The sequence below is a fragment of the Etheostoma cragini genome, chromosome 21 (genome assembly GCF_013103735.1).
Source record: "Etheostoma cragini isolate CJK2018 chromosome 21, CSU_Ecrag_1.0, whole genome shotgun sequence".
In the NCBI taxonomy this organism is placed as follows: domain Eukaryota; kingdom Metazoa; phylum Chordata; class Actinopteri; order Perciformes; family Percidae; genus Etheostoma; species Etheostoma cragini.
In genome coordinates this window covers 15249891-15273062 of record NC_048427.1, presented here as the reverse complement: position 1 = coordinate 15273062, position 23172 = coordinate 15249891, and positions in this window count along the sequence as shown.

Genomic DNA, 23172 nt, shown 5'->3' with positions numbered 1-23172 from the left:
TTAAGAGTGTAGGGAGGAGGACAAACACAAGACTTTCCCCCAGGAGACGCTGTTTGTTTCCTTTGTGAACATTTAAATAGTCAACGTAAAAAAAGTCAAAATTGATTTAGTGAGATCATAGCAGTGAGATTGCATATTGCAACCAACTGAGTCTTCTCCCATGTGCAAAGCATGTAGGAGAACTACGGTGGCCGGCGTGAAAACACGAACGGCCCTATCTAGTGGTTGGTTCATCGGTCCTGGGCTACTGTAGAAACCTGGCAGTGCAACATGGCAGACCCACTCCATATGGAGATATAAACGGCTCATTCTAAGTTAATGAAAACACAATTCTTCTTTTATGGTGATTATACACTAATGAAAATATTCCATTTCCATTAATGTATCTTTTTCTAACCATAGCTAGGTAGTTTTGTGGCCTGAACATAACCAAGTAGTTTTGTTGCTTTATCATAACAAATAAGTTTTTATTTATTTTTTATGTATGTGTATATACATATATATATAACACGTTAATCTTGTGTTAAGAGTTATAAGGCTGTGGTCATTTCACGTAAGAATGGACTTTACTTACAAACCTAATAATGAATACAAGTAGTTAGTAGAGCCGAATCCTCATCTCCTCTGGAAACCTGTTCCACCATAGGCTTCAAGAATTCTTGACACTTTTTTTTCGCAGACATTTGATTACACTCTAAGTCGAGAGTAGATTTGAGGGATTTCATTACAGGATATGATTTCACCCCAGCCTGGAGGCAGAAAGAGTCCTCCCCATGCTTGTCCTCATATGCTAGCATCAGCATCTAATGCAAGCTTCTGCACTCAGCGATCCGGTGGGGGGAATACATCAATGTCAGAGACTGCGGGCAGGAGGGAGACCACACACTTTCTTGATCAGTTGGACAGAGCTGACTGCATGCATAACGAGGCAGGCCTGGCAGTATGGCAGTGCAGTCATTTTATGTGGAGATGAACACCCTCCGCACTAGCATCTGCGCTGCATCTAGTGTGAGTATGGTTGAACAAGCTAACATTTGATCTGAGAGTATTTTACTTTAACTTAATTTATCAGTTGATTATTCATAACCACACCAATGTTTTTTTGCAGGATTGAGGATGACGCCATCATGTCCTCCACTGCGATGGAGAGCTTCAAGTGCTGAGCAGTCATTCAGCTCCTTATTGCCAGCCATGCTGTCCAGCTGTGAGTTTTAGAGAATGGAGAATGGAAAGGAGAGTTGAATGGCCCTGGGAACCTGGTAAATGACTGCCGAGGTTGGGATAGAAGAAATTCCCGCACTAAAATAGTGTTCAGTTCAGTGTACATAGTAAATCTAATAATTCGGCATGTCAAACACTGCAAAGAAATCAAGATGTACCACTACCTAGCCTACGATAGTGCAGTTTGGTTTAACCGCGCTAGAGTTGGTTTTCCCCCTTGGTGCGGTTTGTTTAGGCAGGCGTGAATGCAGTTGTTGCACTCGGATGTGCACTAAAAGCACACCAAACAAGCATACGGAGAACTTTCTTGAAGAGGTGGTCTTGGTACATTTTCAGACAAACTGTGGAGCGGTTAGTTTGTGGAGAGACAGTGATCTTGAATCACCCGACCTATGTGTACTCGCCAACTCTGATCTAAGTGTCTCCTGTAGTCAGGTGCGCTTTGCAATCTGCGATGTGGAAGAATATGAAAACTGTAGCATCTTGTTGACAGATATGTACTGCGGTCATGCTCACCGTCACTCCCATTTCTGGGGTCTAACCAGCCTCCGCTAAAGTTGGAGACAGACACGGACACAGCAGAGCCAAGTCTCGGTGACCAGAGCAGACGTAGTGTCGTCGCTAACGAAACGTCTGAATATGCAATTTAAACAAAACGAGCTGTCAAACTACCTGGAGAAGGAAGGAATATGCTAGTCTAGACCAAAACAAAGGACCTGCTTCCTGTGTTAATTTTCTTGCTCCCGCCCAAGACACATCTGACCAATGAGGGGCCTGAACATTCTTGTCTGGTTTTTATTCTGGTACGCTTGGATTTTTCCCTGTGTGAACCAAACCGAACCAAGGGGAAACCGTGCCAAGTTTACAAACCCATCTATTGATCAGGACCAGAGCACACAAACTATAGGTTGGAAAAACGCCCTTACAGTCCTGTCATGAGTGCTGTTTGGTTAGAATATGCAAAACTGTGCCAAATTAGCTATCAATGTAAACTGGTAAACTGGCCTGTTGCTAATTTCTAGTCCAATAATTTATGGTATTTGACTCCATTTACATCAATCAATCAATCAATCTATATATCTTTCTGTCTATCTATCTATGTCTAACCAATTTTTCTTGTCTCATTTTTTAGAGGGGTACTATGTACATTTTGCCACATTGTCTCATTACCATTTGCTACAAATAATCTACAATTTGCATCTACTGTTGCTAATAAGAAGTAGAATTCTGGGAAATCCCACGCTTGTGAATTGCATGACAATCACCACTTCTTCCAGGGTTTGGTTTGTTTGTCATAAAGATTACAGACAAACTACTGGTCTGATTTTCATGAAACTTGGTGGAAGGGTGTAGCATGGCCAATGGGGGAAGCCATCACAATTGGGAGTGGATCCGAATCATATACACAAATTACTCTACACTTTTTTTTCTTCAAGATTGTGAGACAAGGCATGGCCTTGATGGAGATATGTGCTCTCTGAGTGCCCTTCTGGTTATACCTGTGATTAGGACTCAGGTCTCTCAAAATTACTACCATGACCTCCAGTCAGAGCCTTTTGTTATGTTCATTACCCCGCTAGCCCAAGCCATTCTTGGCAGGACAGCGTCAGCGGTCTGTATTCTTGGGTTCTTTTGATACCGTAAACCTGGGTTTTCAGTTCTCACTCAGCACCTTTTCTTGAAGAAAACCATCTGTGCAAAGGATCAAACGGCCAAGAAGGAAAGAGGCTCAGTCTCATTGCAGCGGAGGTTAGGTCATGGCCCGATATTTTGCATAGTTCAAGGCCAAGAATTCTGGTTATGGACTTACATTAAGGGAGGAATGGTAATGTATGTGTAAAAGACAAAGGAGTGATTGGACTTTAATTTCCCTCAATCCCTTAACAGTGATGATAAGACCAGAAGGATGAAGGATGACATTTATTTATTCACTTTTTCAAAGCCTTAATGAGACTTACATAAGGGGATGGAGCTTAATATTGCCAAAACACAGGAACTGGCCACTGTTTTAGCTATAGGAAATGTAATAAATATTTTTCATACCAGCTGCTGTCATACAGTAGTGGTTCAGTAAGACCTGTGTCTTTTACATGTGAAGGGTCTCATTCCAAAACACTATATTTACTTTGGTAAGGTTTTGCTTTTTCTAGTATTTGTTTCAAAGAGACCAGAAAAGGACCTGAAGTGGGAGCCCAACACCGACACCATCATCAAAAAGGCCCAGCAGAGACTGTACTTCCTGCGCCCACTCAGGAAGGTCCACCTGCCTAAGGAGCTGCTGATCCACTTCTACACAGCCATCATCCACTACATCTTTTAAGGTTCGGGGTAGTGCATGTTATGTGGTGGTCTACAAAGTTTTAAGGATGTCCTGCCTCTTAGACTGTAAATCTAGTTTACCCACGGGTACCAATAAAGTAACCTAAACCTGAACCTGATCCATTCTGTCTTCTGCACGTCCATCACTGTCTGACATGGATCTGCCACCATCAATTTTAAATTGATCAGAGACATAATTGACTCTGTCCAAAAAATGAATGGAACTAAGTGTTCCAAGTCAATTAAGGTTGGGTGTACAGTATATATATTAATTATATGTATAAATGGTTAAAAAAAATTTTTATATACAGTATATAAATTACGCTGAGTTGGTATGCACAAGTAGGAAAGAACTGGTTATAAGAGCAACAATCAACTCTCTTAAGCAATTAATAAGATCTGTTCTCTCAACTCTGATCTAAATGTCTCCTGCAGTCAGGTGCGCTGTGCAATCTGCGATGTGGAAGAACATGCAAACTGTAGAATCTTGCAGTTTCAATCAGGCTTCTCCACACAGCCCCATAAATGGGAAAAATAGCCGGGAATGTTAATGGACAAAATGTGCTGTGCTGTTGCATGACACAGACTCCATTGCAACTTTGTGGTTTGCATCTTGATGTAGTGCACCGCCCAGATATGCATGAGAAAATTTGTGAGGTAAATAAATCAAGGTGGGGTTTGTTGTTGGATAGAAACAGAATGCACTTCAGGCCCCGCCCCAACGGAGGGGAAAACAACTCTACGCTCTCCATTGACTTGTATTGCGTGAAGGTGCCTCATCGTCTATTCAACAGAAAATTGCCAAAAAACTGCTGTGTGATGATATGCACTAGCAACAACTTAAAGTGTAAGTTTTTATAAGCTGTCAAATCAAATAACTCAGCTTTAATGAAGACAAAAGTGGATACAGACGTGTGGAATCAGCAGGAAGAGACTGTGGGACTGTGAGGTCCTGACAGGCGTTATGGTAGCGTTAGCTACGTTTTTTTTTTAACCAAGTTTTACTAATTTATTTCTTATGTTTCTGTAAGCATTTTGCATACATTATGCAACTTGTGTTATAGTGGAATGTGGATGTATCAGAAAGCTACAGTAGAGTATTATATTTTTCAACTGCCTTAGCTTGCTAACTTATAGCTAACATTAGCTTATTAACAGCTAACTTGTCCTCTATGGTAGACAAGCTGAAAGTGCCCTAAGTATGCTCCTTTTCTGCGTCATATTTGTACTCTTGTGGTCTACTAGGATAGGTTTACATGCTTTGATGTTAAAAACATATGTTTCTTATACTGTGGGGTAGGGTATAGGGAAAATGGTGGACCCCAGAATGCAGAAACAGCTGGCAGTGGTGAGCCTGAGGATTTAATAAAAACAAAAAAGTGATTGAACCAAAGTGGTCCTGAAGACAGCAGGCAACATTTTTTCCAAAATGTAGAGGAAGCCAAAAGAACAGGAATCTTACAAAAACTGGAACACCGAGACAAAGGGGGTAGACTCCACACACTAACACCCAAATCAATACAATGATCTGACAACAGACAAAGACAACACAGAGACTAAATACACAAGGTAACGAGGGTGAAACGAGGGACAGGTGACACGAGAGCTCAGGAACAGGTGAGATACATCAGGGTGGGGCAGACAATCACAATGTCTGGAAACGCAAGGCAGGAAGTAAAACAAGACATGACATGGGAGAAAACAGACAACAAAATAAAACCGGAAACTGAAACATAAAACATACATAACCATGACACATACTGCCCATTGCTGCAGCTCCTTTGCCTGAAACAACAGGCTTGTTCAAGATGATCTGCGCCTCGCCTGTAAAGTGGACGAGAGCAGGCGGCAGCAGCCGGGGGCGCTGACAAACACCTGGGGTAAAGTCGGACAGTTTCCAGCTGATTCCAGCAGCCTTCATGCTGAAATGAAGTCAAAGAAAAACTTACATCCCTCTTACACCCTGATACTCATTTTGATTTAATAAAATGTTGTCAGACACATATACCAGCTGGTACAGTCTCCAGTTGTTTTTATTAAGACAGAGTATCTGTCAAAATTCTCTACATGTGATGTTCCGTGATCTGAATGGATTTAGTCTAACTATCAGCCACACAACATGTGGTTTGTACATAATAAGCCTTCAAATCAGACAAATGGCAATTAAAATCCCTCCGATTCATTTGATATAAAACCTCTTCATTTTCAGCCGATGTTAAACAAGCTGAGAGGCCGGCGGTTCCCTGCATGCTCTGGGTCCGCCTGGGTCTGCGTAAAAAGCAACTAAGCAACCTGCGTCTCAGACCTGTGGCCATCTTGCTCTTGTGAGATTATCGTTGCCCACGTGTGCATGACGTCAGAGCAAGTCGGGATCAAGTCGGACACAAATCTAACCGGCATGCAACGGGCGGGCCATCGCCCGTCGATTCTGCGCAGACCTGGCTCTTCTTTGAAAAAGCCTATTCTGTTTGAGACCATGGCCCGCCTTCCTGAAAAGCCCAGTCCACTCTGTTCAGTCAACTCTGTTTTGATTGGTCAACCAAAGTCAACAAGCCTCTGGGCAGGCTGTGCTTGGCACTCCTAATTAATGACATCAGTAATTGAGGAATGAATACAAACGTGTACCAGGTATTCTTAGGCAGTTGGGAAAAGTGCTTTTTGTGGGGTTTTTTGTACTTTATACATCTATTACTTGCACAAAAAAACTATTTAACACACAAAAAGAGGCAAAAAAAGCACAACATGGGTTCTTTAAATCTCATGTTTTGAGCTAGCTACAAGCACTTTGTTATCGTTTCAGACGTTAGTTGGATGTTGTGGGGTTGATTGGTTTCCCTCTGGTGGGCTTGGCTTTCAGCGCTGTCTCTACAGAGCTAAGCCTCTGGTCTGCATGCAGCTGACACGGATGAAGAAAAAGTTTTTTTTGTGCAATGCAAAAGCCATTGTAAATTCTGGATTTTACAGTAAATGAGTAGAGTTACATCCTATGTAAATGTATCTTGTAGATGTGCAAGTACATTGTGAGGGCAATAATCGTTTTGTCAGTCGTGCTGCAGGAACATCCACCACATGAACCCATGCGGTCAAAACAACTCTCACACATAATGTAAAGCCTAATTATCTCCTCTCTCTCTCTCTCTCTTTCTCTCTCCACCCAGCTACCTTCTTTTTCCAGGATAAACAGACTGGGCTCGGACCCTCCACCTCGCTGCACCAGTTAACATCAGCCCCCATGAAACACAGCGAGGCCGCATCAGCCCCAGACGAGTTTTACAAGCCCTTCGCTCTCTGTCCTGCCCTCCATTAGCCCGCCTCTTTTCCCCCAAAGGCCCCGTTCCCCATCCCAGACCACTCCCCTAGGCCCCATTAGCACTCTCAGGTTGAGGTTTTACTTTAAGAAAATGTTCTTTTATGCACAGCTGCTCCAGAGACAGAAATCTTTTCAGTAGGCTGGAGCTAAAGATCAGCATTATTTTAAAGTTAGCAAGCATGAAATCCTAACCAACCATTGGGCAGCATGGTCGCCCAATGGCAAGCAGTGTGGCCTCACGGCAAGAAGGTTCTGGGTTTGAATCCAAATAGTTCGGGGCCTTTCTGTGTGGAGTTTGTTTGTTCTCACCATGTTTGTGTGTGGGTTTCAGATTAAATCTGGAGTTAGTCTCCGGGCGCTGTAAATGGCTGCCCACTGCTCCCTTGAGGGATGGGTTAAATGCAGAGAATGAATTTTGCTATATGTATGTGACAATAAAGTACCTTTACCAAAGTAGGAACAGGGAGGTGCCAAGTGGTGACCAAATCATAAATCCGAGGCTTTGTTCTCTGATTAATGTCCTGTCAAATATTCAAGCTGCTAAAAAGCTGTAAATGCTGTTTGGTTTATGATTTTTTTCTCCTACCCTGGTCAAACAGTATCACAAAGTTGAACAGAATGCAATGCTGCTTAAAAAACTTCAGAAAAACTCAGTTACCCTCTCTTCTGATTTTGGATTCAAATGTATATACTCAAGTCCATGTTAAGATGGTATGGAGTGCAAACAGTATACCGTAGAATAATGACAATATAATGGCATCTGGCAGTGATAAACAAAGGTAACTATTTACTCAAGAAAGTACCTTACGCCCCCTTTGTTTGATCTGAATGTAATAATAAAATAGCTTCACTAATCAATATTTGTATGTGGCCAAGCCTAATTAAAGCTACAGTATATGTTTTGAGTTGCAATGACCCCTTTAAGTTCCATACCATGCTAGTGGTGTTTCCATACTGGATAAGATGGCGGCGATACTATTCATGTGCAGTGATAAATAAAATGCAGGTTAACACTGAATGAGTATTCTTGTGTTTATTGTTATATATGTTCCGTCTTTTTTGGAACCAAACCTATGGCAGGTTGGTGGTATGTAACGCTTTTGCTTAATATATTTGGTACCCTTAATTTGGCAGGTGGTCCCAGCCTGGTCCCTTTATTTAAAATCGGAACCGCAACTGTTCACCAACTGAGCTTTAACCAATCCAGGAAGATTGTCTCTGCCTTCAGAACAGCTCTGCTCGTGTTTGCAACAAACTGTAAAATCCCAGTGTGCGTCCCGCTTCCTCTTAAAACTGACAGACATTCACATTCCTGGCGATCATCTGCAGTAAGTGTGTAATAGGGTTCTAGAACAAGGGTCCAATAATTTCACCCTGTAGAATGTGGAAATGTAATACACGGGATGTGTTTCAAAGTTATATATATATATATATATATATATATATATATATAGTAATAGCAACGCCAGTGTCAAGCGTGCCATCGCAAATTAAAGGTGAGACGGAAAACTCAGTCAGCGGAATAATGTACTGTGACCACGCCACAGGGTTCTTTTATTTAACGTATCTTGCTCTCCGTCAACCCTTCTCTTCTTTCTCATCTATCTCTCCCTCCCTCCCATCCTTCCCTTAACGTATCCCTTCGGACGAGCCGGCCACAGCAGAGCCATAAACCTCAGCTCTGGATCTGTCCATCACATCTCATAAAAGTCTTATTCATCCCAGTTAAACCTCAAGCTCCTTTCCCTGGGAATGTTCTTTGGGTGGCAAGGATCCCTGTAAATAATTTGTTACCATGTATTTGCAAATATTCCTCCTGTCCATCTTGTTTCAATCACCGCTTGGAACGGTTGATTTGATCCACAGTGTGCGGAGATTGTTACAAGGTGGACTGGCGCTTGAATCAAGGATGGATGCACGCATGTAAGCAAAGAAGAAGAATGTGTGCGCATAATGCATGCTGACCCGTAGGTCAAATTGTCTCCACCTGTTATTTTGTCTCCTGTTGCTTTTCCATTTTGGCAAATTTTAGGCCACAAAGAATCTTTTTAGCATGCTGTGAATCATACGGTCCTATATAAATAGAACCGTGGAAGTGAGTCTGGATGAAAAGAGAATGAAATGTGCCGTATAAAAACCTGCTGAAAGATCAGTGAAGCGGCGGGCCTGTCATGTGTGTTATCTGAAATGTGGATCTATCTGCAGAGTCACTTAGAGGACACAGTGAACAACCACATGCCACAAGTTGACCAAGTGGAAGTTGTTGGTTTGAATCCCAGAATCCAAAGAAGGAAATGCTGTTCACTACAGTCAGAGTGCCCATGAAAAACACCAGAAATGACCTTTACAAAATAATTGTTTTTGCCAAAAAAGAAATGTAAGAAATGCCAAGGAATGTTATTGCTGCATGGATTATGTTCTGTGTTGTTTTCTTTCTTGGCAACAGTGGAGTATCCTGGCTGCTGGGCATGTAATAGTGCCGGACTTTGGGACCGTGTGGTGGGGTTTAGGCAAAGATGGCACTTTGGCTAAGGTTAGTTTAGAGACTCTTTTTAGTTAAAGCTGCTATAATACATATTTTATTATGACTGTCCAATGTTTTAAATGACAAAATTATGTTAGCTGGAAGGGAATGTAGCCCTGGTGTGTTTCATGCGGAGTGACTGTGTTGGACTTGGATACACTAACTTAAGAGGAAATGTGTTTGTGCTCTGATGAATTTGGTATGCAGTAAACACACCAATCATAGTTTTGTTTTTCTAAAAATTCAACTTATGGCAATTTTGGAATCAAGAAATAGTGGGAGTAACAAGTGAACTCGCGTTAATAGTGAGTTTTCTTTGAGTGCTGTGAAGTGGCTATAGACTTTAAAGCAATAAGAAACTTTGAAGTGTTACATTTGAGGATGGAATTTGGATTCCATATTTTGTGCCAGATCCCACTTTAACCACTGCTCGTAGTGATGAACCAACAAAAAAGAACTGAATCAGCAGCTCCCAGCCACTTTACTGAACATTGATAGTGAATTTCAGCTCATTGTTTAGCTGTCTGGTTGCAACTTTACTGTTTTGGTTCACTCTCCTACTGCTGCAGCAAGCGGCTGGTTTCAGAGAAAAAGCTACAAAAAAAAACACTGTACACTACCTGCTCAGCACTAAACAGCAGACAGGCACAGTTAGCAACTAGCTGGTGAACATAATGGATCATTTGGCAACTAAAGGTCCAGATATTTCCATCAATAGGTAGCAACCAAAAACAAATATACAAGAAGAGTGAATATATTGGGCTTACAAGAACTCACAGCTCAACTGTTCCTCATTCACACTGCTGCTCGAGTGTAAATTAAGACCTGTTTGTTCACCATTTCAACTTTAAAGGTGATGGATGAAATGTTAGCGTTGTGTTCCCAACTTGTTTCCCTTGCCCCTAAGTGGCTGAATATAACTAATTAAAGGGGGCGTATAAAGACCTGAACTTTTTCAGTTCAGGTCTTGTCCACACATCTGGGCATCTGGAGGGCCTGCTAACCCACAAACTGCGAAATAAGACAACCGAGTCAGTTTTTTGAGGGCTGCTTAAATCACAAAACATGGGATTCAACAAGCCGTTCACATTTGGCTTCCCCAGCTATGTCACAGGCGCTAAAAACGTGCATTTTCAGGCATTGAAACCAAATTGTAAAATCAGGAATCATGCTGCATTCCCAGATACTTTCATTACCGTCTCCTCATTATGTCGACAAAGACCATTTTGGTTGCATTAAAATGGCATAATTTCTATCAACTGTATTTTGCTGCTTTGACATGTGTTTTCAGTGACGTTTAATGCAACTTGATGTTGTCACCTTTTAGTTGTTGTACACATGGGTTGCTTTGACTGCATTGAGTGAAATACGTTAGGAGAAATCATTGCAATTCTATATTGCTTTTAAATACTTTCCGACGACTGGAATGCAGCTCGTAGCATACAGGATTGCCTTTACGTTGTATAGTTTAAATACACTGAAGAGATGGAGATTCAATCATTGATGTTGCATGATAATGTGATGTTTCTCTGAGTCTCAGCTCCTCCGGCCTCAGTCATACTACTGCTGTACACTGAGGAAATCATTTAAATATTCTCCTAATTGCTTTTTCTCCATTTTCTTTGCCGCTTTTACTATTTCTTAGTTGGTATGCCAGTGATGACATCATCCAAATCCATCCTGTGATCTAAAATTTAAAATGTCTTATCGGAGTGTGTGCAACACCAGAAGATGGCAGTGCAGAGCTTCCGTTGGCGTCAACATTCCAGCCCGGCATCGTCCTACCCATCCCACAGCTTCATGTGTGTATCAGAGCTTCCCAGCCTCTACATTACATCAGGGTAGGAGAAGGGAATTGCGTTGCCTGCTTGGTAACATTCTTAAATTCATTGTCTGTCCATTAAGTCGGGCACACTTTCTGCATCTTAGTATGTGTGTGTGTGTGTGTGTGTGTGTGTGTGTGTGTGTCTGCCCATCATTAAAGATGAATCAGTCTAGTTCTGTCTGTGTTTGCTCGGCTATTACCGGAGCAGACAGACCATCAGATTGCTAAAAATGTATACCCTACTAGTGTGTGTTTTCCTTTTCCATCTGCATGTGGATGTATAGATGTGTGCTGTAATTGCAAATGTGTGCTGTTATTCGGACCCTGTTCGCTGTTGTAATTGTGTCTGCACCGACAGAACCGGAGTGGAATCTGGTTCCCTGACTAGGGTCAGAACAACATCACTTCGCCTGGAAATACACATATTGTGAAAGAACGCTGCCAAGTAAAGATATACAAACTTAAAAGTGATTATATGCAACACATTTTCATGAACTGCTTTGTATGATAAGCCATGAAATTAGGCAACCGCTGACCAGTTGTTTCAGCGGCCGACGACGAATGTCACACAAAATGACTAGTTAAGATCCGAAAAAGATCAAGGTTTGGATTAAAAACACTGCCTGGATACAAAACTCTGCTCCCTGGGTTAAAGGCCCTGTGTTTTTTGACACCAACCTCCTCTCTATGCGGTCCAGAGTGCTATTATACAGCAGCAGTCAATGGGGCGCATACAGCTAAAAATATGTGGAATACTTAGGAATTACACAGCTAAATTTACGAATGGTTCATGAAACTGGAATCCAACCCTGTCAGGAACCCATATCATCACTTTTTTTTGTTATATTACTATAAAAGCATTATTATTATTATTATTTATTTTACTTTTAGTCTTGGCCTGCTGTTGTTTGACCATCAGCTGATAAAGATTTACAATAACTCATACCTGCTGCCTCATGTGCCACCTGCACTTCATTTAAACAGTCCTCCACATTGTTGCCCGCGTGTGACATCTGGCACAACGGCACGGCCAACTGGAGAGCAGGCTGTGGTTCTACGGCTCCACCCGCCGAGGTTTAGCTCAGCCGATGTGATTATCTGTGAAGCAACTAAGCTTTAAATTCATCCAATATCAACACCAATAATGTCTAGAGTAATGACAGAGTGGTGAGAGCAACTCAGAGTCTGTCACCTTTACACTCAATCCTGCTTCCTGCAGGGGAGTGCAGCACCCTTCCAAACACTCAGCACTGAAGAGCCGCAGTCGGTGGTTGTGAGCTCGCTCAGTTGCTGCCTCTCTGTTCTCTGAGTTCCACAAAACTGTAGTAAAAAAGTTACATTGCCATTACAGCCTCTTGTGTAAAAGGTGGATGTGTGTGTAGACGTATGTTTAATTTAAGTGTGTGTGTGCGTGTGTGTGTGTGTGTGTGTGTGTGTGTGTGTGTTTGTGTGTGTGTGTGTATGTGTGTGTGTGTGTGTGTGTGTGTGTGTGTGTGTTTCCTGAGTTTGTGTACCCTCGCCATACTTTCATTAAATCACAACCCTCAGACATTCTTTTTCTTGACAGAGAGACAGATGATCTTTGTTTCCACAAAGACATTTCTTTGATTTCCGCCAGCGGGTTTTTGTCTCCCAAACCACTAAATGGGATACAAAACATGATCTCTTTTGACTTCCATTCAAAAGCTCTATTGGTGCTCCGGTCGGAAGGCTAGCCTGTATTGTCTTTAGATATGGGCTAGATCGAATAGACCGTGCATGTGGTTTTCCTGGCTTGGTAAAAAAAAAAGTGCAGGAGGGAGAGGAAGAGAAATGTTGAATAGACATTACCGAAGCCATTTATTTTACATTGCTGAAGGATATCAGTGTCAAGGAGGGATACAGCCCATTTACTGAACCTCTGCTTTTCTAAGTTATTTTGCAATGCACACAGATTTTTGTTCCTGCACTCATTTTTCATCATTTTTAAATCTAAATTTAACAGACCCGGATTATATTGCTGTCCTGGCTGAAGAAATATGCAATAAAAAAAGAAAAGAAATTAAAATTTATGAATGAAAAAACATGTGGCCAAAACTTCTGAATATGTGATTAAAAATCATAAATTATGAATTGTTTATAATGGCTTAGTCTTTGATCGCCTTGTCCAGTATGATGAGCATGATTCCCTGTCAACTATCACCATGGCTATTGGATGGATTACCATGAAATTTAGTACAGACATTTATGCCCCCCCCACAGGATTTCCCATGGAAACACCATCAAGGAAAAATTCCAATTCATACAATACTTGGGTTCATGACCAAATACCTGCAAAACTGATGACATTTCCATCCGCCTCATTTGTAGCCACTTTGTCTTTAGTGCTGATTAGCAAATGCTAGCATGCTAACACCCCGTACCTAAGATGGTGGCCGTGATAAACATTAAAAAACCCGCACATCTTGTGCGGCTTCTATGTCCAAAAATTGGGGAGCGTGCCTATGTTCCTACAGCCCTATGTTCCCATATTTCCAAGAATTTTTTTAAAATGAAAATTAGGCCCTACGTTCCCACATAGTTCTTCTCCATAAGTATTCCTGTGACTACAGAGAGTGGGTTCCTCCACAACAGTGAATGAAATAACGTAAGCATGCAAGGCTGTAGTCTCCTATTCAGTGATGGGTCAAAGCCAAATAGAAGAAACTCCAGTTCGATTCTCCGTCATTCTATCTCACAAAGTAAAATAAAGAATGCAAGCACGGTTCCCGTGGGGAACAAAATTAAAGCATGTTGAGTCTTGATGTGATGTGTTCCGTGGGTTAAATTACAGCCTACGCTTTATACGCCAGGACTGCTGTTGAGCCCTTGTGTCAAGTATAAAACCAGCTTTAGTCTTACTGTCCAGTCATCAGGAAGAAACTCTCCAATGGACTATTACATCTCTATAGCATAGTGGCCAATACCCACTTGGTAATAACTTGATAACATTTGCAGGCATGTTTTAAAAAAGAACAATCAGACCTTTTTTGGATCCTTGATGTGCCAAAATCCATAAAGTGAGTAAAGAGTAAAATAAAGAGCTTCTGTTTCTTCCTGTGGGCACGCAGTGACTGGCAGGAAGTGGAGCTTAACGTCATGCAGCACTGATATGAAAACACAACGCAGCAGAGTGAAGTGAGCATACACAGACTCTCTTTATGGTTATTGTGATGGATTATGGCTCTCTTAAAATACTTTTCATGATGGACAAGACTCAATGGCACCTTACTGCAGTTTTCTAAAGGAGGAAAACAAACTCATATCCAACTATGCGTACTGTTAGCAAAAAAAACAACAGGAATAACATTCAAATTATGCATAAATGTGTTATTCTTCCTGTTCAAAGACCTACGCGGGTACACCGACAAACACAGGGCATTTCAAGTGTTTTGCCGTGTGTCTTCCTTTCAATATTTATGGTCACTATTGTTGTGTATCTGGCTTAACTCCTGTGGTTTTGGATTCATGCGTTTTGTAGCTTGGAGCAAACTCAACCCTTTGGCTATTGGTTTGGACACATCTAATAATTACACAAACACACATACCCCCACACACATGCAGAAAATACACAATCAGAGGTCCAGTGGGAAGTGAAAAAGAGCATTCCTGTAAAGGGTTTGAACTTATTGACTGGGGAAACAAATTTCAAATGGGCGGTTATTTATTTCCCCGCTTCAGAGACAGAGTTGTGGTTAGAGAGCAGGCTGGGCACACTTCCCAGATGAGAACTGACCCGGAGCCTTTTCAACGAAGATGTTCTAGTGGAGGAAATTTCCTGGCCAGAATTGGGCCTTATCAGATACATAAACCGCACAGTTCATGGTTTGGATGACACAGAATAACCTCAGTGGACCAAGCCAAGCATTATCCCCATCCAATCCTGGGTTGGTGTATCTAATTTTTTTATCTAATCATGCAAAATACTGTTCAAGTGTTCAGTGTGGAACTGATTGAAGTGCGGATTTTCTCTGAGTCCCTGGCTGCAATATCGGTAGCTGTTGTTGAAATGCTAGTTAGAATTGTAGTACATTTGTTTTTACAGGCTGTCATCACAAGCCTGTCTCAGGTAAAATTCATCAATAATCATTTACCTGACACAATGCTGCTATACTGGGAAAAAAACAGTCCTAGATCCTTTAATGTGCCTCAGAAAAAACTGCCGCACAAACCGTCATACATACGTCTTTATCCTACATTTTTTGCATAAACACTGGAAGAAGAAATACAGCCTTGTACAAATCTCTCTGCCACAAGCCTTGCTCTTATGTAGTAATTGCAGTGGGCGAGTGTGATTTTAATACAGTGCAAATCTGTTTTATGTATTATTAGTAAGTAAAAGATTTGAGCGTAAATGGCCTTTGACATTTTGTTAAAGACAGATGTCCCTTGTTAAAAGTAATCTGCACAAATCAAAAACATTTTCTCCTTTTTAGTTTCTATTTCTCCATATGTCTTAAAAACTCCAAGCAGAGACAGGTTTAGAATCGGTTTTTGCATTGTGCAGTAAGGAAAACTTTACCAAGAGCATAGTCCTTACAGACATAAACACATAAGTAAACTCTAAATAAGAACTTTAAACTTCAAATGAGTAAACTTCTCTAATGTTACACGAAATCCGGTCTGTGGTGTGTTAAGTGCAAAATAATGACTTTGACTGTATTTGTTTTGTATAATGTATGTTAACAACTTACATCCCCCTATTGTGGCAAAGAATTCCCTCTATCTACCTCTCTATCTATCTAAATAGATCAATACAAATCTGGGGCTTGAGTGATTTCTTTCCTTGTAATAGTATAATGCCAAAGCATTTTACAAAATACAATGGTTAGAGTCCCAGACGATGGGGAAAATAACAGCTCCAGCAGTGACATGATGCAATCTAAAGACAAGGTATTATAGTCTTAATCTGTCCTATAGATAAAGGCAATGAAAGCCTTAATAAATATATATACAAACCCTAATTCTAATGAAGTTGGGGCATTGTGTAAAACGTAAATAAAAACATAATACAATGATTTGCAAATCCTTTCCAACCTATATTCAACTGAATAACCTACAAAGACAAGATATTTGATGTTCAACCTGATCATAATTTTTGTATTTTTTGCAAATATTCACTCATTTAGAATTTGATGCCTGCAACACATTCCCAAAAAGCTGGGACAAGGGCATGATTATCCACTATCAGCAACTTCATTGAAATCGAGGTTTGTATATATATTATAATAATATGATTCAGTTGTTTGGTCTGGCCTTGGTAAGGACTTGGTCTCAACACACTCTGATCTTGGTAAGGACTTGGTCTCAACACACTCTGATCTTGGTAAGGACTTGGTCTCAACACACTCGGGCCTTGGTAAGGACTTGGTCTCAACACACTCGGGCCTTGGTAAGGACTTGGTCTCAGTTTAGGTGGTCTTGACTACAACACTGGTAGTAGTAGCAGTTAGTCAGAGATTTGCAAAGTAATCTTTCTCTCACAATAATAACTGCGGTCAAACTAGCTTACTAACTAGCTTTCCCTTGCTTCTCCATTGTCAAACCAGCCGCCGCTAAAATTGGAGACAGACACAAGCAGGGTCTAGGCGAGCAGAGCAGACGCAACATCGCTTGCGAAGCAAAATCTGGAAATTATTGATATCAAATGAGCTGGTTTGACAGTGGACGTGCAAGCGACAGCTAGCTTGAAAAACTCTAAAGTTATTCATGCATACCCTCTCTTTATTAATACCATTCTTCTGAATTGAAGACAGAAGTGACAAAAGCATGATAGATACAAGGCAGACACAATGGTTGCTACTGTGTGTTGAACCCTGTCTTTATAGGTTGTTTGTATTTTTAGACTAGCTTCATTAACTGGCCCCTTACAGAGAAACTCAGCAGGGTTCAGATGTGTTTTGTCTTGCTGTTGATTCAAGCTGTGTTAATCTGAGGCGCAACAATCATCATGGGTGGCCATGTTGGGCCTTTGGCACAGCACACATAAATGCCAACTTACCCTATAGTATATAGTTAATAAATAAAAGATGTGTATGTGTAAAAGAAGTGTATGCACTCATAATCACTTTCTTTACAAACCGCTGTTACTGCAGGAACAAACTTCTCAAACATTCATATTGTATGCAGAAAAGCACAAAAACAAGAGAAACATTTGCTTTTGCTTACTGCATGTTTATATAACCTAAGCATAAATTCAAAAGGACATACATTCTCACTCATGCACACACACACACACACACACACAGAAACCTCCTGCTGGGCCGTAAAAACAAACTGTTGAAAATATGGCATTTGTCTGATTAAACACTCACATTCCAGCAAACTGTGTTTGGCCTGCCAGGCAACAGCCGTCATATTGACAGTCGGACGTGTCGTTTGTCCGGGTGATCTCTCATGAAGGGAAGCTTTATGGTGCAGCCAGCTCCATATAATCAGCTTTAAATGGCCCAAGTGCTAACGAGAACGACGGCACCCTCCCTCCCTTCATACCAGCCAGCTGGGCCCCAGGGGTCAGGAAAGACGAAGACAACAGCTACAGAGGCTGTGAAGAAATGGGGAATGAAAGTGGGTTCAAAGATCCCCATAAGTCTAATTTATTGACATATAATTGCAATAGAGTTTAAGTTAGATCCACAACCATCCGTCTGGAAATTGTTTCACTGGAATGATGATAGCCTCTTGAATGTTAATTTGCTAAAGCTATGCATATGGGATAGTAAAATTAGCAGCCATAATATATGGGGTTACCTAAAAGTTAGCTATACAAAACACACAACAACAAAAAAATCAACCATTTGAAGTTATAGGCTGACAGTGATGGGTCATGTATTCAGAAAGTTTTTAAACTGCTGTAATAAATGTCTCCCCCTATTTTCATTTTTACACTGATTAAAGCTAAGAAAACTTTCCGCTCGTCTACCACACTGTTTACGATGTTGTGTCTGGTGATTCTGCCGGCCGTCATGGCGTCGTCAAATGGTCATTGTCATGTGTTTCGAAAGGGTCTATATTCCTAATTTTTTATTCTAAACTCTGATGGATTTCTGAGGACTATGGTTAACTGCTCCTCAGATCTCTGCGGGGTAAATCCAGACAGCTAGCTAGACTATCTGTCCAATCAGAGTTTTCTGTTGCACAACTTACACATGTACACGAACGTACACATGTTCCACCAAAACAAGTTCCTTCCCGAGGCTATTTTGCAGAGGCACTGTAAGTGCGTCCGGGGCTTAGTGCTCCCCAAGACGATTGTGATTGGTTTAGAGAAATCCAAATAAACCAGAGCACTTTTTTCTTTCATCCCGTAATACTGTGTGGACTAGCTAGACCCTACTTTGCAGCGTTGTGGAGGAAGGTCTGTCAATGTAAGACTAAACTGATTATGATTGCATATTAAGTAACTAAACTATACTTTCGGAAAAAATAATCACATTACTGTAACACATCACTTAGTAAGTTTCTGCCCAACACTATAATAGAGTGCTGGATGAGTTACTGGAAGCCAATAAAGTGAGTATGACTCATCTTCAAAGAGCAATGAAGAACAAAGAGAAAAGTCATTTAAGATCTGACCAGAGATTACAATAGTATTAAATGTGATGTAATCCTGTAATCCTACATGTGTTCAGTAATATGGTGTTGTAAAATATCATATCATGTTTTATTGTCTCTTTAATCTATAATTCATTTTTGACTGTTTGGCACAAGAAGAGTCATAAGAAACCAATAACTCCACATACAGTCCCGGATGTCCTTTTCTCTCGCTGTCAGGCAGCAGCCTCCATCTCCATATTTTGTCAATTACATTTTTTTTATCCACCAATGCTATTGGTCACCCTTTATGACTGTCTGTGGGTTTTCCAAATATTTGAACGGCGACAAGGCGATTTTGTCTGCTTGCAGCCTTATGCTAAAAACACCAACCCCCATGATGACCAAGCAAAAACAGGATTTTAGAAATATTTGCAAATTTCTTTAAACACAAAAACTGATTACATTTAAATAAATACGATTTAACCCTAACCCCTAACCCTAACCCAAAAATTGTACTTCTTTTCCTAAGCCCAACTCTCCCGTTTTGTCCCGTTCTTGTCCCACTTTTCGTTTCCTAAACCGAACTGTCCCGTGCTTGTCCCGCATGTCACAGAACGTACCATTTGTAAACCAACCCAGAATCTTTTTATAAACCTTCGACACAAGATTATAGTAGATTAGATTTGTAGTAGATTACAGTAGATTACAGTAAGTGTTTTTTTTTTAATGGCTTTTCTACCCTGTTTAAGCCCTCCGGTCATCTAGGTCACCCTGATAGGCGTCTCCCTCCCAATGGGCTGGTTGTGTTATGCTTCTTGTTTCTTGTTTGAGTTGAAAAAAAATGCATTTACTTTCAGTTTAATTTTAAGCTGGAACCATTTGCCGACCTGGTACTTCTTGGGACACTTTTCATTTCTTCTATGCTGCCCCAACTCCATCATTTGATCACTGACCAGCTTTGATTGTAGGCTACGCCCCCCACCCTTTTATCTCTATTGTGTCACCATCCTGTCTGTTTTTGTTTTGTGTTTTACATGTTCTGTGTGTTGAGGGACTCAAGTTTGGATGCACTGTTGTTAGGAATTAATGAAGTGAGAGGCAAGGTGCTTTTCCACATCTGTCATCATTTAGAACACAGCTTTTTTGATAATGAGTGATGATACATTTTTAGTCTGGGACTGTGGTGGACACCTCACAAGTGCGTGAGTACTCTGATCCTACTTTAAAAAAGAAGAAATGTTGACATTGCACTACTACAGAAGACACAATTGCTACAGGCCGATACTGGCCATCTTGCCAACAGATTTGATCATACGATTGCATCCTCCTCAGCAAGTTCCAAAACAAAAGGAGTGGCCATTGTTGTCAAACGGAATCTTCCGCTTAAAGTTTTGTCCTCTCGGTCAAACAATATAGGCAGAATTGGGATTTGTACAGTGGAATATAGTACTTAAAATTGCACCCAAATGTTTTTGATTGCGGTTTCTATGGTACACTCACTAATCAAATGCTGGAGTTAACGGAATGTTCTTTTGTTGTTGGTGCCAACTTCAATACAAATATTGAATGGTTAAACACTAAGGTCACGAATGTCCAGGCTCAAGCCACGAATTTTTTTAAATCACGTGCTTGCAACTTGGGGCTTGTGGATATTTGGTGTGTGTTTAATTCCACTTGTCGGGAGTACTTGTTTTTCTCAGGCAGATGTAAATCTTTTTGCTTATTCTCAATTATTCCATTCAATTGACAAAGCAGTGCTGTTCCCAATGGCACTCTCCGACTATAAAGGAGTTTTTTGCTCCTTCCCCCTAGGTTGTCTGTCTCAGTGTGCTGTTAGATGCCGCTTCCGTCCCTCTCTACTGAAACATGAATTTACATCACTCAGTTTATAGCAAAATTCCAGATATTTGCAGACATTAATGTTGGCTCTATAGAAGACCCCAGGACATTGTGGGATGCAATAAAGTGTTTTATTAGGACCCATACCGTACTATTCTGTTCAAATATGCGCATCCATGACCACAAAAAAAGGCCCCTCTAAAATGTGAAGTTTTACGGTTTTGGGGGGTTGGGGGTCCAACAACCAGTCAGTATCTCGGGTTAGGTTTAGAGATAGGGAGAGAGAGAGAGAGAGAGAGAGAGGGATGAGCCCTAATCATAACATTGGACACTGATTGTTTTTTGGACCCCCCCCCCCCCAAATAGAGTAAAACTGAACATTTTAGAGTGGCCTTTCATTGTGGCCAGCCTAAGGCACACCTGTACGATAATCATGCTGTCTAATCAGCATCTTGATATGCCCCACCTGTGAGGTGGATGGATTATCTCAACAAAGGAGAAGTGCTCACTAACACATATTTAGACAGCGCTGTGAACAACATTTGAGAGAAATAAGTCTTTTGTGTACGTAGAAACAGTCTCAGATCTTTAAGTTCAGCTCATGAAAAATGGGGGCAGAAGGGGGCATCTGTAATTTTGTTCAGTGTATAACATCGCAGCATTTTCACTCAAAACTGTAAAAAGAGAGATATAACTTGCATTTTTTGACAACTACAAGTTTGACCAAGCAGGTCAAGTCAAAACAATCACCAATGATATTTGTCATTTCTTACCAAAAATTACCAGAAAAGTCTCCAGTCACTGAACTTACCACGTATGGCTGTGGGTAGCTTCTTGAATTGTTGACTTCACGTTCAGCCATGCGAATCTTATTAAATGAGCTGAGCTGCAATGGCACAAACGGTTTGCTATGAACAAGGCAGAGAGCATCTGGTAAAAGTAAATCTTTACAAGCCCTTAACACACAGACAGAGCTGAACAGTGAGAAAGACACCTTAAACAGAGATAGGAAGAGGATGGCTTTATGGGACAGCTGTGTAACCCCAGAGAGCAGGAGGAAGTGTTAAAGGATGCTACTGAGGCATGCTGACAACGGCCGTCATCCCTGCCTTCATGTCGCATTTGGTAAAAGAACAGTAAGTTAACTAGTGGATTTCTGCTGTGAACAAAGCACAGAATTAGGAGTTAGAAATATTAATAATTTTGAATGGAGACTACTTGTTTTGATTGGCAAACTGAGAGTCACATTTACTCAAATCGCACATAGTTTCATGCTGGATTGTCACTGCATACAAGAAATAGGTCATGTTTTTTACTGACAACGTGTGAATAAAGTTGTATCACTAAGAAAATTCATGAATAACTATTTCTTCTAACATCTTTTTGCTGAATGAAAAAATAGTGCAGAGAGATACACACGATAGGTGAGACAGTGTGATATCAAAGTAGTAAAAGGAAGTGAGTCACAAAAACTTAGGAAAAAATGACAAATTTCAACAACATAGTACCAGACAATAACCTAATATAGTAAATTAGGATATTGGTTGAGGTAGATCTGAGGTTGCTTGGGGCATCACCATGGAGAAACATGTAAAGATGAAGCATTTTGTGTCTAAATTTTGACTTGAGAAAATAAAATCCAAGTGTTTTTTCCTTTTTCTTTGAGTGACCATTTTGATCACTTTGTCACTGTCAAGAATAATGCTCGCATTGTTCTAAAACACATCCAAACTGGTAGGAATCTTTTGGAATCATACCGCTTTCAAAGCCGTGCTGTTTGTCTTCATTGCTGAATATCATAATCGAGCATTTCTCCCTGTGAGTGCTGCTTGTAAAATATCCCAACTGCCTTGCGACTGTAGAGTTTAACGGCTGTAAAAGCTGTGCGTGTCTGTCTCAGTGTGTGTAAATGGACTCGTGTTAAAGCCAGCATGAGTTGCTGCCTGCCTGTACGAGCACGTAACTTCAGAAAAACCACACATTAACAGGACACCTATTTGCATAGCAGACATAATTCAAACCATAAAAATGTTTGTCATCCTCAAGGATGGAAAGTCACTAACTTAAAGTATTTTAATTACTATGATTATGCGTGAGCTTTTTTTTAAGTAATGTGAAACTAAAAGTCGAGTGATTCTGTTTCCTTTCAAAAACATGTTTTGCATTTCTAAGGTTTACTTTCCAACCCAAGCAATCTTGCTGTTATTGTAGTTGAGTTGTTTTTAAAGGACCATACCGCTGTTGTGCAAGTTTAAAATCAGTTGTACTTTACATCAGTGGTAACAGAAAATAGGGCAGTGTCTCAGTATTTTTTTCAACATTTCCATTTATTTACATGCACAATGACAATCAAGCTGCATACAGTTGACATCATGCCATTGTATTGTGCAAAGTGATGTCACTTTGGAAATGATAAAATATAAGTTGGTCATTATACCCTAAATCAACGGGCAAAGGCCAAAAAGCAGCTTGAAACACATTGTTGAAATTCTTAAAAGTCTTTTATTAGGATAACCCTTTGAGATGTACCATCTCGTTTTTAAGGGGGTCCTGAACAAGATACCACAAAAAGCACTGCAC